This window comes from Euleptes europaea, chromosome 8, assembly GCF_029931775.1.
Source record: "Euleptes europaea isolate rEulEur1 chromosome 8, rEulEur1.hap1, whole genome shotgun sequence".
Lineage (NCBI taxonomy): Eukaryota > Metazoa > Chordata > Lepidosauria > Squamata > Sphaerodactylidae > Euleptes > Euleptes europaea.
Window position 1 is genome coordinate 84946565 of NC_079319.1, and position 16735 is coordinate 84963299.

At 43.3% G+C, this 16735-nt stretch overlaps 1 long non-coding RNA gene across 1 annotated transcript in view; it reads right to left on the reverse strand.

The window, feature by feature from the left end:
• Positions 1 to 3112: 3112 nt before the first annotated feature.
• LOC130481957 (uncharacterized) overlaps positions 3113 to 16735 on the reverse strand; it is a 243140-nt gene continuing 229517 nt past the window's right edge. The window contains exon 3 of the long non-coding RNA XR_008933486.1: positions 3113 to 3190. This is a non-coding gene — a long non-coding RNA (uncharacterized LOC130481957). The remainder of the gene's footprint in view (positions 3191 to 16735) is intronic.

A 16735-nucleotide genomic window follows, 5' to 3' on the forward strand; every position in this document is an offset into this window, starting at 1 on the left:
ATGCTGGTCTCCCAATGCTGCTGTGGCAGCACCACACCAGGACGTCGATGGGGCATCTCACTGGCGTAAAGGCCTATGCTGGTGTTCCGCGGGGCATTCCCGATGCAGCCTCGCTATTCTCAATGGGGCAAAAAGGCCCATTTTAAAAGAAAAAAGCCTTTAAAAAGCTTTTTTTGAACTTTTAGCAGCCATGGAACAGCTAAGGAGGTGCCACAGCGGCACCTCCTCCCTGCCGCCCCCTGCCGCTAAAAGTTCAGGAATGGGCTGATAATGGGGTAAATCCTCAATAGCAGAGCCACGTACACAAATACTTTATTTATGGCTCTTTATTATTACGCCCATCCAATATTGCAGTTTGCATTGACTGAAAATGTAATGATGTGAAAGCCATTCTGAGCTTTTGGACTGAGATGTTAACTAGATATTTAGTTCTGAAATGGTCTTTTAAAATTAATTTAAACCATGGAGAAGACTTAGGGAGAAAACGCATGGTCGCTTTATCCTCCTTTAATTCCTGTTTCAGCCTGGATCGAATGCATGAGTTTCACCTAATGTGCGTTCGATCCTGGCTAAAACAGGGATTAAAGGAGGATAAAGCGACCATGCGTTTTTACCCTTTGACTGAAGAATTAATGAACTTATCAATTAATTGATAATGAATTATCAATCAGAGCGTCACCCTTGTATACCCAGTCAGGCATGCATACAGCTATCTGCTGAAGCACCCAGCAGGTCATCAATGATAGAATAACGAAAAAGAATATTATTAATAATATGGAGGCGAGTTAGATGCTTGCCCAGCAAAGATTCAAGAGTATCCAAAATCAACAATCAGCTTATCCAAAGGTCTGTCAGGGGACTAAAGAGCAGGAAAAGAACACTGATAGTCATGACTGCCAAAAGCCCATTGGGATGTCCTAGGCCGTTTCGGTCTTTCAAGCTCATCATCATCTTTACCAGCCCTTTGAATTGGGCCCAGAAGCAACTGGCATAACACTCTTGCATGGTGTAGTGGTTAAGAGTCATGGTTTGGAGTGGTGGACTCTGAACCAGATTTGGTTCCTCACTCTTCTTCTTCTTGTTGTTGTTATATAATCTCAAGAATGGGCAGCAACGAGAACTCCTGTGGCTGCTTTGTGGACCTACTGGCATTTCTGATCATTATTCAGAAGGATCTCTGGTGAGGAAGTCAGGCAATTTTAGTTTGAGGATTTAATGGTCTTGGCACTCCTATGATTCCCAGAATGTTCTGGGGGAAAAGAAGAGGAAGAATAAAGCTGGGGACGCGCTGGATGAACCCTACCATCTCTAGCTACACTCTGTATTTGGGTCCTCTTTGCCAAGCCAAGATAGCATGGGGTGCCGGACTTTCCCCCAAAGTCTAGCATAACAAAACCACTGAAGGAGCCCCTCTTCAATGAGTCAATAAGCAGGCAGGGCTGAAAATACTGGGGACATACTGTACAAGCAGTTACCCAGATTCCCCATTCCCACTAGGCAGTGCACTTGGTCTAAGGACAGAGATGAAAGAAAGGACTTATACCACACTACTGGACTTGAATCTAGCTTTCCAGCACAGCTACCCTCTGAAACAGAGAAACTCAATGAATTCTTGAAATCAATTTTCACCATTTCAGAGGGTTACATGAACCATTTTTTCCAGCAGCACATCTAAGCAGTTCTTGCCAAATATAGGTGATAATGGATGTTTTCTATGGATTTCCATCTCATGTTACAAACAAATGTTTGGTATCAATGGCTTCCTTCTGGTAAGTGATGAGACACTGGATCCAACCCAGCGAAGGTACATCTATACTTTAGCACTGCATCCGACCTAATGACCCTCTTCCATTAACTCTACTTCCTATGAATCAAAGCTTGTCTGTAAATTTGGGCAGACAATGGCTCCCTCTTGGCCACAATTTAGAAACTGGGACCAAACTGTAGGATTGTGCTGTTCCTTCTCAACAACCACATACCTTGGCATGGGTTTCCCCTCTTCCAGAGCTTGGATTCTGCCTAGATTTTCATGGGTGGAAGGAGGGTGTGATTTTTGCCAACGCTACTCTCCTGTGGGAGACCTCCAATTCCCCTCTGTGGGAGGCCCCCATCCCCCAGGAGGAGTATTTCAGGGTGTTCTTTGGGCTGCTACGGAAAAGAGAAATTGGTAAACAATGCCCCTGCACCTGCCAAATACAGGCAGGAACCAAGCCATGACTTACAGTTACGGCTAGGGAGGTTCTCCCTTCACTAGGGTCTCACAACCAGTTCAAATGTTGGTTTTCAAATCTGGGTTATAAACTGAAATCTGTTAGTCCCAACCATGATCAATATTTGTACTGATGTATTCAGCAATCAGAACTGGGGGGTGGGAGTTGGGGGAGAGTGGAAGTAATTTCAGGGCTGAGGGACAGTAGATAAAGCCTGAAGTTATCTCTTAACTACAATTAGGAGACTTGCTCTACTGTGCATGTGATATCTCTGAGACACTCTATTATTTGCTAATTTTAAGCAAGTATAGGTAAATCAAATGACAAAAATGCTGTCATTTAGTGTGTTTCTGGAACTAATCAGCATGCCAATTAAAGTGCACAGTCCCAAAAACAATGAGAATCTGGACTGTCACTTATATCATCCCCTGAGTTTCCTTATCAGACCATGGTTAGCTGCTTCTTCCTTATAATTCTCCACTGTGTGCTGCTGGCCACAAACCCTTTTCATCACAGGCCAAAGTTGGCAAGACTAACATAAGGATGACTGCCCCCCCCCCAATTAAATAGTTCATCTCCTAATATATTTGTTCAAAATTAGCATTCATCCTTATCACTTGCATGGTGTAGTGGTTAAGAGCTGTGGTTTGGAGTGGTGGACTCTGATCCAGAGAACCAGGTTTGATTCCCTACTATTCCACATGAGCGGAAGCTAATCTGGTGAACTGGATTTGTTTCCTCACTCCTACACATGAAGCCAGCTGGGTGACCTTAGGTTAGACACACGCTTTCAGCCCCACGTACCTCACAGGGTGTCTGTTGTGGGGAGGGGGAGGGAAACCGGTTTGATTCTTCCTTAAGTGGTAGAGAAAGTCATCATATAAAAACCAACTCCTCCTCCTCCTCCTCCTCCTCCTCTTCCTCTTCTTCTTCTTCTTCTTCTTCTTCTTCTTCTTCTTCTTCTTCTTCTTCTTCTTCTTCTTCTCTCAACTCTTTCACATAGACAAGAAGTAGCCTCAGGGTTTCATGGAAAACGTGGTTTTTGAAGAGTGATTCTGGTGAAAAGAGGTAGTCCTTTACCTTACCTTCTTCTTCTTCTCACTTGCTTATCATATGCTGAACATAGGCATTCAGAACCAAACACTCAGCCAGAGGTGATTCCTCATTTTTTTTTAATAAGCTATGCACATAAGTTATGAGTTAGATTTGGGGGAGGAGAAGAAGGACTACATCTTGCATACCATGGTCTTCTCAAGTATAAATAAGTCTGTGCCTTACACTGTTATTTTCTAATTCAGATAGAGTAAGTATACGGATAGGCTGTCATTTTTTAGCATTTGGCACCTGGCTACCGTTTTCTTCCTCATTACCACTGATGTTCTTCAGTAGACAGAATAATGTCTACTTTAAAAAAATGGTATTCCTTTATGTCCAACTTGAGTATGGATGAATTTAAACTAATGGGAAGTATAAACACCTTATTTTGCATAGGTTTTTATTCCAGGTTTCATAATACAGCTTCTTTTAATGCAGGAGTTTTTGGTTCTTTTAGTGGACGCTGTGGTATTGCTCTCGAATTAGCTGCCAGGTTGTGTGAGAATGGTTTTACACTCTTTTTCATGTGTATGAGGGTAATGCCAAATGTGAGTTGCGTACATACACAAGCCACACAATATAAATCAAGTGGTGGGTAGTGAAAGGAGAAACATAGACATGTATCTGACACTTAGGGCATCACTACTTAAGATGTTTTGCCCAAGTACATCCTGTGGTACAGTTCACACACAAGTAGGGTTGCCAGCTCTGGGCTGGGAAATACCTGGTGATTTTGGGGATGGGGCTTGGGGAGGGTGGGGCTTTAAAAGGGTGGGGAGGGTTGCCAGCCTCCAGGTACTAGCTGGAGATCTCCTGCTATTACAACTGATCTCCAGCCAACAGAGATCAGTTCACCTGGAGAAAATGACCACTTTAGCAACTGGACTCGATGGCATTTAAGTCCTTCCTCCTCTCCAATCCCTGCCCTCCTCAGGTTCCACCCCTAAAATATACAGGTAATTCCCAACCTGGAGGTTTTGCAATTGTGCAGGCTCATTGCAAGCATTCATGGGAAACTGAGTTTTCCCACAATTCTTTGGAGAGGAAGCAGCCATTACAGACTATTCTAAAATTCTCCCAGGTGGGGACATTTTTTGAGGTAGAGTCACCAAATTGACAGTGTTGCTGCAAGGGACTCTCCTCACATGAACCCCAAAGTTTGGTAAAGTTTGGGACAGGGGGTCCAATTTTATGCTTCTCTATGGAGGAGGGGTGACCCCTTTGGGACCCCATAAAATTGGATCCCCTAACCCAATCTTCATCAGACTTTGAGGTTCATGCAAGGAGAGTCCCTTGAAGCTACCCTGAAAATGTGGGAACTCTACCTCCAAAAATGCCCCCACTGGAGCTTCGAATTTTCCCCCATAGACTATAATGAACCCAATATTTTTCCGGAAACCCCGAAATAAAGCCAAATACCCATATTTACCAGTATGGGTATTTGGCTTATTTTGGGCTTACCCCCACCTCAAAAAAAATCAGGCCCAATAAACCTGAAGGAGTGGTGGAACAAATCCAGTTCACCAGATTAGCCTCTGCCGCTCATGTGGAGGAGTGGGGAATCAAACCCAGTTCTCCAGATCAGAGTCCACTACTCCAAACCACCACTCTTAACTACTACACCACACTGCCTGAGGAGAGAATGATAGCACCAAGGTGACGTAATGGAGCAATGCTGGGTACTATATAGCTACTAAGCACTCTGCTGCCTGTAATTGGAATGAGCTGTATCCTGTCATTATTTTGTAATTCATTTCATTGTAAGAATGATATGACTTGAATTCATTCACTACACATCCATTTTTTTAGACCAGTCTACTAAACCAATCACAAAACCCCATGAAACAGTCAGGACTTCGTATAAAATCTCCAGTTACAGGTTCATCAACACCCAACTGTTCAACACAACAGTCCCCACCCCCCCCAATCTCAGATTGCTTCCTTTGCAATCTCATCTACAACATTATTTGATGCAGCCCTGACATCTACTGGAGTACTGACTTTCTGCCACTAGATGCTATTGAAAGTGCCCCCCTCCCAACCTGATAATATTGAGTTGTAAAGACGAAGATATCACAAGATCAAAGGGACAAAATATATTGAAGCAGGTATATTTGTCTGTAAGGATGGTCAAAGAAATGACACACGTCGACAATCCAGGTACAATTGTAGTGGTAGCAAAGCAGTACTGTACAGACTCATTTTCGTGACTGGCTTATAACGTCTCACATTTTGTGGTTGCTGCTGAGCTCAACCCACACAGCCAGCAGATGGAGAAAACTTCCATGTATCAGCAAGCAAGGGAAAGGTACGTTCAGCATGCTTAATGAGGAAACCAGTCAGATTTCCAGTACTTTCCTTTTCTGAAGCCACTGAGAATACACAAAATTAATTACCATTGTTGCCTTGGTAACCTTTGGATGAAGGCAGGAATCTCAATAAGCATTGGGAAGAGGGGAAAAGTCTTTGAAGACATTACCGTTCCTCGGGAAAGGGTGCTACTTGCAAATATTTTCAAGCCAATGATCTATGATTTTCAAGCTGCCACAGGCAGAATCTGAGACTTAAGGTACTTCATGCAGGACCATTCTTGAGGCATCCATTCGCCACAGGTCGGAGGGTACGTGGAAGTTTCTTCTATGAAAGCAATATCTGTGTAAAGATCGTATTGTGAGAAGTGGCTGTGAGGGCAGATTTATAAATTATAGCACCAGCAGGGAAGCTGTTCCCTGTGTCTTCTTCCTGATTGCTCTTGTAACATGCAGATGAAAGAAAAACAGGGATTCAGATGGAAAATGGGGATGATAGACCACCTGGGGCATTATGGGGGGTACAACCCTGTCTTGGGCCAGGACAACAGTGGTGGGGTCTAGTACCAACTGTCACAAGATGAAGCTTAGCTCCCACTCTCTTCTCATTCTGTGATGGCAACAGACAATTTCCAATCCTTCCATTATCACTCAACACAATGTTTTCCTGAAATTAGAGTGTTTTTGCTAGCAAGGAGCCATCCTGTTTTTTTTTGGGTAGCTCTTTGCTCTGTCAAAGAAGCACACACGAGGATGGCTGGTCTGACTCCAGACTATGTCCCTTGTTCCTATATTTTAAGACAAATTGCCCAAGGCATATTAGTTCCTCTTCCATGGGACAAAATGTGTATCTCCAAACTTCTGTACCCTTTCATAAGAACAAACACACACACACACACACACAAGAAAAGCCATGCTGCAACAGATCAAGGCCCATCAAGTCCAGCAGTCTGTTCACATAGTGGCCAACCAGGTGCCTCTAGGAAGCCCACAAACAAGATGACAGCAGGAGCATTATCCTCCCTCTGTTCCTCAGCACCTCACCTAAGAAGCATGCTCATAAGAACATAAGAACATCCCTGCTGGATCCAACCAAGGCCCATCAAGTCAAGCAGTCTGTTCAAACAGTGGTCAACCAGGTGCCTCTAGGAAGGCCACAAACAAGATGACACATATACCATTTTTTTCATTTGTGCTTGCACAGGTGCTGGGCACATGTAGAACTATTAATTACATTTCTACCCCGCCTTCCTCCCCTCGTGGTACTTGAAGTGGCATATATAAAATTTCCAGAAGATCTACCAACCAGCCATTGACCAGGCACCCCTGTTTAGCTTCAACAAAGCTTCAACAACCAAAGTACTGGAGACATGTAGCTACAGATGATCCCTGTCTTCTTCAGAACATCTTATATACCACAATATGTAAGAGAGTGTCCCTTGCAAAATGTGTTTCCCTGTATCACCTCTTTAGCTGTCAGAACTTGTGTGTATGTGTGTGTGGGGTTGAGATAACAATGTGTGTGTAAAGCACTGTCAAGTCGCAGCCGACTTATGGCAACCCAGTATGGTTTAGAAGGCAAGAGACAAACGGAGGTGGTTTGCCATTGCCTTCCTCTGCATAATGACCCTGGTCTTCCTTTGTGGTCTCCCATCCAACTACTAAGCAGGGCTGACCCTACTTAGCTTCTGAGATCTGGGCCATCCAGGACAGGGCAAGGTAACAATATACATCATGTATTGTGTAGATCTAGGCAATTGGAACATGAGGCATCTGCTGGATCATATCATTCCAGCGTTCTGTTTTGCAACCAGTAACCCTGAAGGTCCAGCGAATAACACACAGAGGCCTTTGCCTAATGTTGCCTTCCACCACTGATATTCAGAGGTTTACTTCCTCTGGACATGGAAACTCCTTTTAGGCCTTTTATACAGGGACGTTTCCCTGCAGTCATCCCTGCCGACTGCTTCAGGGCTTCCTTTTGATTATGCATGCTTTTTCCTCCTGTCCGAGGTCGCCTCACTCTCCCCATGCATTTTGCCCACATTTACCAGATTTTGGCTAAAACAGCATCTGGAAAACATGGGCAAAATGTGCGTGGAGAGCAAGGCGACACCTGACTGTCAGAAAAGGCATGCATAATCAAAAAGAAGCTCCAAAGCAGTTGGCAGGGGTGACCGCAGGGATATGTCCCAGCATAAAAGGCCTTACTCACCTTGGCTAGTAATCACTGATGGACCTTATCCTCCATGAATTTGACCACCAGCAGCACCACACCTCTTGTAGCATCTAGCTCTTCCCTTAGTTTTGTGTTGCCCTTTGCAACACAATGTCACACTTTCTTTTCATGCGCTCCAACGGCTGTCTCCCGGGGCTAAACTTTTTTTTAAACTGTTCAGAGATGAGGTCTAGATGTCTTCCTGCCACTCCTTTCCCCTCAGACAATCATTCTCAGCCCCTTTTTAAAAATGCCCGTCTCTTCATTTCTTTCCGTACATCGTAGGGTGCTTTGGCTGGAGGTCTCATTATGGAGGAGATACGCTATTGGCAGGGATGTGTCATTTTGGCTCTAGAGTGGCCTGTGTCAGAAATACAAGCATGTCATAATATTGTGACAGACAGCTGGTCAGTAAGAGCTGTCAAATACCTGTCAGATCAGCAGGATCTGGGCTGATGCAAGAGGCTGCAAGAGCCTGGAAGCAGCAGTATGAACTGGAGTAAACCAGATATGGCCAGTAGGATGATGTAACGCTGTGGGTGTAACAGCAGGTGGCCTGATGGATATCGGGGGGTAGAAATGTATATAAGTAAGTAGAATGTAAAGCTCAGTGTTGGAGTATATGCTGGATGTATTGGTGGTCGGGAAGCTACTGTCGGGAGTGAGTGTTGTTTTATACACTGAAAATAAACTAAGCACTTTTATAGTAGCTGGAGTCTGGTGAAGTGTTTTGGACCAACGGATAACCCGCTGGCTTCCGCGATAGCCTGTTGGTGTGTGCATGAGTATCTTTCTGTTTCTCTCTTACCTAGGAACCATTCTCACTGTCTGACATGGGTTACAACTGCCCGAGGGAAGTCACCACATTTTTTTGTGTATGTGTCTCAGTCTCCCTCGCTATTATACAACACCAGCCTTCAGCAAATTCTCCGGAGCTCAGCTGAGGTACAGGCATGCCCTTTGGCAGCTGTCTCTCTCTTCTTTAGCATTTTATGTCAAGGATCTCTCCTCCCCCCCACCACCATTTTTGTTAAAAAGAGAAAACACAATGCCTTTTTTTTCCTTAGGAAATTTGGAGGAGACCATTAGAAAATTTTCTCGAGAGTGAGGTGATTACCTCGTCAGAGATCAGAAGATTTCCTCTGCCTCCGGCAGTCTCTTGTTACCATAGCAACTGGAAAGTACCACATTGCATTTCTTATTCCCACATGCACCCATTAGGTGAATTTTTTTACACATGTTCTCAAAGCTTTGCCTTATTAAAAAAGGCATTTCTTAATTAATTGCTTCTATTGGAGGCAAATATGTGTGTGTATGTGTATATGTGTGTTACCTACATTTGAAACTAAGTCTTTACATAACCAAGAAGCTCCAGGGAGAGACAGAAGCGCCTTCTTCACTGGCAAGTATACTATCTGCTCAGCCTGTTTTCTGCTACTCGGGCTGGAGGCAGATGGCAGGACTCTACCCTCCCCCCCAAAAAGTGCTGAAGGTGGTATGGCGAAGGCACGATTGCACTCGGTGTGCGGACATATCCCACCAGTGCCTGTTGCAGCCATGCGCAGGCACAAAGAGCAGGCAATGACATGCATTGCTGGTCTTTGCAAGCATGCATCTGATTGCACAGGCACAAAAAAGAGGGGAGGGGAGTGCACTGCAAGCAAGGCTCTGTTAACAGTGCTCTGAATTCCTGTTTGACTGGAAAAGATGGTGGAGAAGAAAAGAAATCAAGTGTCTAAGATTCTTCTCTGCCTCAGATGCTCCTGTTGTGTCTGATGCCATGGGGTGGCTATTAGAATATCTTGGGAGTTAGCCAGCAAAGTCTGGGCTAGACATTGGAATGGCTCCTTTGCTCCAGTGCACCAGAAACAGCTTCATAAGATTTTGGGGGTGGAGCCTGAGGAGGGCAGGGTTTGGAGAGGGGAGGAACTTCGATGCCTTCGAGACCAATTGCCAAAGTGGACATTTTCTCCTGGGGAACTGATCTATGTCGCTTGGAGATCCGTTGTAATAGCGGGAGATCTCCATCCAGGAAGTTGGCAACCCTAGATTAGTGAAATCTTTGAGTGTACATTCTGGGATTCAGGGATTGCTGGAAAATTGCATTGAAGGCTTCCAACCCTTTCTGCAGACGTTTGTGACTTTCTAGTGTGATATTAATAATATATTAGAGAAGCTCGGATGTATTTTTATTTCACACTAAAAATCACTACAACCTTCCTTTACACTTCGTTTTCTCCACCGCCACCTTCAATATCCATGGGGGGGGGGAATGGAAGGGGGAAAGTATGGTGAATGGAAGAGTGTTCTTGCTGTACTCCCAAGCCTCTACTCCCTCAAAGTTCAGAGACTTCAATGAAAGATTATCAGATTCCCCACAAGTAGAGGGATCAAATCCTGGAGGCATCAATGTAGGGTTGCCAACCTCCAGGTACTAGCTGGAGATCTCCTGCTATTACAATTCTTGTTTCCATCAATTCCTTTTTGTCTGTTCAGAATGACCAACCCTCTTTGGATAGAAAATTCGAACAACTTAAGACCAGCAGCATTAACTATCTTATCTTTTGAATATCTGTTATATAGATGAAGAGGAATAGATTCTTCAGGTTCATCCCATAACCATTTTTTAATCAACTGCTCGTCGTCTTCGCCAATTCTGGCATTGAGATCACCTGCAATCAGGATGGGAAAGTTAGCGAACTGAGAGGCCAAATTGTCATAGACCATCAGTAGAGAGACCCAATAAGAGGACAATGTATGTTTATATTGGGTAGGGGGATATACAAGGATGTTATTACAGCATCAAAGTCAGCCAGTTGTATCAAAATAGCCAATATCAAATCAGATGATATGGCTACTTGTAAATATTAAGAACAGATGATATGAGGCAAGCAAGTCCGCCTCTTGTCCTCCTCCCTCAGCCAATAGAGATCAGTTCCTCTGGGGAAAATGGTCACTTTATTTTTATTTTATTTTTTTATTTTTTCGAATTTATAACCCGCCCTCATCCCCAGCAAACCAGGCTCACGGCGGCTTTGGCAATTGGCATCTATGGCATTGTAGTTCCACCCCTCCCCAGACTCCACCCTGCTCAGGCTCCACCTCCAAAATCTCCAAATATTTCCCAACCTGGAGCTGACAACCCTACACCAAGGTCACATGATACCATACTTTATATAGCTTTGCTAGGAAGTACTACAGTTTGTGCTTCCACTTAAACACTCCGATTTCAGAAGCCCCTGTGATAATAAGATATCCTGCAAGAGAAGTTTTTTCATTCAATATAATCTTTGGAAATAGGCACAAAGCATGGAGTCCATCTCTCTCCCACAGACATACAAATAGTCCCAGATGGGGCACATCAAACAGGACAGAGTTGTGATAACTAGGTTATCCCTTGGTATAAATAACCTGTAAGAAAATGATTGAAGAGATTATATCTTTCTATGTAGCTAGTCACCTTGGTCATTTATGCATGGGAGTTTTACGTGAGGTTTGTCGCATACTTTCCTGTTGGAAATCTATGTACCAGCAGCCTCCAAGCTCAAATTAAGTCCCCGCCACTTGAAATGCTGCTTTGTAATTGGCTTACTTTTTAGAGCTTACTGTGAGAGAAAATCCCCCCTCCAAACCCAATTGCCACATAAAAAAGCATTTTAAGAACAACATTAAAAATGGAGCAATCTGAAGGGGACGGGAATCCAAGCCTTAGTTTTAAAAAGATTTTCTTCTGCTCAGAACAAGCTCCATGGAAGTAGGAAGTATTTCAACCCCTGCTTCTGGACATGTTGCTTTGTAATTGTCTGTAAGCAAAACTAAGCTTGTGTGTCCTGCACTTTGCCTTATGCATGCATGGGGATTTCACACGGGCTTTGCTCAGGGAAGATGGAAGAGTTCGGTTAATAGAGGAATGGGAAGACCCAGACATTGTGAAGGCTGGACATGAGGTCATCTCTAATGGATGGAAAACTCATGCATAACTCCAAGGAACAACCGAGACAGACTGGGGGCGAGCTTGAGTGGAAGTACCCATGCATAAACGACCTTTGGCAATCAAAAGACTTTTAACCTGCTGCACCAGGTAATTTTATCATTTGAGCTAGAAGAAAGCTGGATGCGGGCTAACCGACTGTCCCTATACTTTTACAAAAGCCAGGGTTAAGAATGCTTAGCTCCTCTCACAGATTTGTCATGGGCAAATGCACAAATGAAGGAAGAATATAGAATTTTCCCATTTGAAATCCATATAGACTTCATATGTAAGGAGAAAACAGGTTTTTCAGAAGCCTGACTCTCAAAGGACTCAGCTTAAATGTTTTTAGTCAAGGAGCTGCAGCTCCGTCCTTGACTGAATACCCTCTTAGAAAGACACTTGTTTCTGAGGATATTCAGAGCAACCTTGAAGCCGGCGAGGAAGTTTCCAGGATGTTCTCCACTGAAACGCAGGCAGCGTCAAGGTGTTTCTGACTTTTGCTCTGTACTCTGATAACATTTGCTGACTGTGAGCAATGATGTAATGAAGTGTCACAATGTGATTTTATATGAAGTTTTAAGTCCTTTTAAAGTTAAGAAGGTCTTTCAGAGGTAAGAAGAGAGTCAAATTAACCGTATTCTTAACACAAAGAGAATGCTGGGAAAAGTTATATTTTAAGAAACATCATAAAGCCATAAACTGACTGTTTAGTACATGGCCAGGTCAGCAAAAGACCTAACAGGTAATCCTTACAAGGTGAGAGCAACAACGCTGCTGCTCCAAGTTCCAAAAATGCTGATGCACTGGAACATTCTCAAGATCAGATCCAACCAAGTACTGTCAAGGGTAGGAAAGGATACTGATCTTGAAAGATATATAAGGAGAAACTTCCTAGCCAAGAGTTAGAGTTCCTAACAGGTTGATAACCATTGGCCTGAATGGATCTCTCCATTCCTTACCTGGGATGTAAAGGCTTTGAACCTTGATTCTTGCATGGATTGAGGCTCTCAGACCTTCCATATGGGTTAAGACTTTCTTGCCTAAAAGGTCTCTAAGTATTCAGCCCTTGTGTGTTCTGAATACTTAAACATTTACAAGTCTTCCTGTGAGACTGGAGAAGTCCCTAAAAGGGGGATTCTTTTCAAGATAGCCAGCCCTTGCTAGGACTGGGTATCTGAACTGAATGCCTGCAGACCTCTCCATCTTATGAATAAGATGGAGACTCTTAGAATCCATCAACCTTTGTGTGGAGTCTAAACGTTTAAATCTTTCCATATTTGAAATGGAAACACTGAGAACTCATTGATTCTAGCAGGGATTGATGAGTTCTCACTAAAATCTATCTAGCCTTGTATAGGCCTCCCAGTCCTGACAGACATGGAGATTGTAAAACCTATAGCTTCCTTCACACAGGTCTCTCCAGCCCTTCAAAGAGCTGAAGACCAGGAGCTGATCCTCTGAGCATGCGTCAGAGATTTCTCTAGCTAACAGAGAGACCTCTGAACATTCTCTGAGCATGAGTCAGAGATCTCTCTAACGAACAGCTAGAACTCTGAACTCAGTTCTTACACAGAACTCTGACATTCATATGGCTTTAAGCTTTGCATAGCTTTCTAGTTCTGACACAGCTAAAGATGGCGTGCACATACATATAGATCTCCCTGATCTTAACATGGATCAGAGGCCTTTCATTTGCTGAAAACACTTAGAGATTTCTCTAGGGTTTCATGAACTTAGTCTTGGCATGGACTGAAAATATGCTTTAAGAGCTCATGACTTCAGCTCTGACATGAACTCCTGGAACCAGAGATTTCTCTAACCTTTGCATGCACCAAAGACATTTAAATACTAAAATAACACATAGAGGACCTAAAAGGTCTATTTATCCTTAACATGAATTAGGAACTTTTCAGATCTCTCTAAGCCCTGTTGTGCTGGGGAAGTTTACAAATGACACGACTAGGTGAAGTATGTCTTAAGTTCTATGATGTTCTAAGTACTTTGAATTAAGATGCTTTTAACTAAATCAGATCTTATTCATAACACTAACCATTTTATACAAGATTTCTGTAACTGTAATATTTCCTGAATGAAATATTATTACTGGTTTAAGGTTTGAACTCTCATATAGAGGAATAAAGATTGCTTAAGATTGCTTGCATATATGAACATGTTTAAGATTCACAATGTCTGAACTTTGTAACATGTTTTAGAACTTTGTAACCATTTACATGCATATATATTATGTAAAATAAACTGTTTATACATTCACATCCTTTTCAGAATTTATTGGACCACTTCAAGAGAAAACGTACTTTGGTAAGAAGCATTTAGTCCTGCTTAGTAGGTGTCTAACTGAATAAGATAACATACTTCTTCTCAGGAAGGGGTCCATTCTAAGAGCATAGGCACTAAAAAGCATTGACCCGCTTCAGATTTTCTCGACAACTACCGATATTGGTTGAGTAGGCAGGCCCTGCAGAACAACTTGACAATGATATATGGGAACATATTTGTAAAATTTGAAATCATACTTAAATTATTGGCAGCATGGTATATTGTATAAAGTAAAACACAATAGGAGATTTTTTTTTAAGCATCCAACTTCCAAGCTGTAAAATGTTACATAAAATTTTACGAGCCTCCTTTATAAAGCACTCCAATGGTTTCTATTGAGACAGAACTAGGTTAAGCACAGAGGGGGGTTTTACATAAGAGAGTCAAAAGATAAAAAAAGAGAAATGCATTCATTTCACTAAGATATTTTTAGGATGACTAACAAGAATGAAAACATCTTTTTTTTAAAAACCCTTCAGCTCTCTTTTCTCAAAAAGGAAAAACATGTAAAATGTGGTTGAGCTTACAGCGTGACCAGAGACCATCTGGATTTTCAACATGAGCTTGAATACTGGGGAGCAATCTGAACTCATTACACACACAAACGGATCCAATCCAGATAATAAGTAGGATTGGACTGAGTTGGTTTAAAATGTGTTGTACCCTCCCCTGATATTTTAGTAAATATATGTTATTGAAGTGCAGAACCAGATGTGACATCAAAATGCAGGTTTCCTGCCACTGACACCCAGTTCTGCTCTTAAAATACAGGATGTGATGTCATAACACCTCCCCACAACAGACACCTTGTGAGGTAGGTGGGGCCGAGAGAGTTCAGAGAGAACTGTGACTAGCCCAAGGTCACCCAGCAGGCTTCATGTGGAGGAGTGGGGAAACCAATCCGGTTCACCAGATTAGAGTCTGCCGCTCATATGGGGGAGTGGGAAATCAAACTTGGTTCTCCTGATTAGAGTCCACTGCTGTTAACCACTAAACCACGCTGGTTTATGATGTTGCCTAGAATTAGAATTGCCAGCTCCAGGTTGGGAAATACCTGGAGGTTTTTGGGGTGGATCCTGAAGAGGGTGAGGTTTGGAGAGGGGAGGGACTTCAGTGCCATAGAGTCCAATTGCTAAAGTGGCCATTTTCTCCAGTGGAACTGGTCTTCATCAGCTGGAGATCAGTTGTAGTAGTGGGGGATCTCCAGCCACCACCTAGAAGTTGGCAACCATACCTAGAGTTAAATAGGGGTTGTAGGCAATTCTACTTCCCAGGGCAGCAGTAGTTGTGAGGATAAAGAGGAGGAGAGAAAGATGTCGTAAACTGCTTTGGATTCCCATTGGGGAGAAAAGCGGGATATAGAGATCTAAAAGATGCAGCCCAAGAGAAAGCCAGGCTATTTTCTGTTCTGGTCAGTTGGCAACCTGTGCCCCAGAATCTTTCCCTGCTCATTTCAGGTACAAAGTGATTTCGCAACAGATGGGGAAGGAAGTTGGACCTTCCTCCCCCAAATCACTAATTTAGGGGGCTGAGTCTCCCCATCAGTGGTTTAATGGAAACTGAATGCTGCATTGAGCTTTAGCTGGGGGATATGACTTGATCTGTCAGCAGTCCGAGTTTTACAAAGTGAGCTCTGTTGTTGTACGCTAAGCGCATGGTTTCAACCAGAAACTGTTTTTGGCTGAGAGCAACCTCCTTAGAGGAATAGGAAGAATTTCACTGGGACTGTGTGTGGCACGCCAGAACGCATGGCTTCCAAACGGCCACCGCCGCCACTGAACATCTTTGGCTTTCCTTAATTAACATTCTTATGCAGAACGAAGTGTGTGCCTAATTAATCAGAGAGTGGCTAATCCTAGAGTAGAAGCAGCTGTTGACTGGGGAGGGGGGGTCTGATCTGCCAGCTCCCAGCTGTTCTGGATGTGTGCTTATTTATTTAAAATCCAAGTTTTGACAGTCACAGGAGGAAAAAAAATGTTCTGCAGGAGTCTTGGAGTTTCCTACCTCTGTATAAACATGGCTGCAGTTAGTGAGGAGTCGTTTTAGAGGCCAGATAGGGGATGGGGCATGGAAGCAACTCCCTTCCCCCCAAACATAGCTATGCTGCTGTGCTACTCATATTTTATTTGTAACTCTTTATAAAGCATGATCATGAATAAATGTTTATCTAGGTACCAGGGAGAGCAATTCTGTGGATCAGTGTTCCCTTATCAGACCTGGTTCATTTGCCTTCAGATCAATTGGGCTGTAGCTCTTGAAAGTTTGCACCAAACTAAATGTCTTCAGGATTACAGTCCTGCAGGTCTATGTGTTACTAGAATTCGCTAACCAAAAGTAAATTAAGTCAGACCACATGTGGAGATTTAGGATGCAATCATGCCCACACTCACACAGGACTAAGTCCTCCATTGCTAGGGTTGCCAACTCCAGGTTGGCAAAGACCTGGAGATTTTGGGTGCAGATCCTGAGGAGGGCGGGGTTTGGGGAGGGGAGGGACTTCAATGCCACAGACTCCAATTGCCAAAGCAGCCATTTTCTCCAGGTGAACTGATCTCTACTGGCTGGAGATCAGTTGTAATAGCAGGAGATCGCT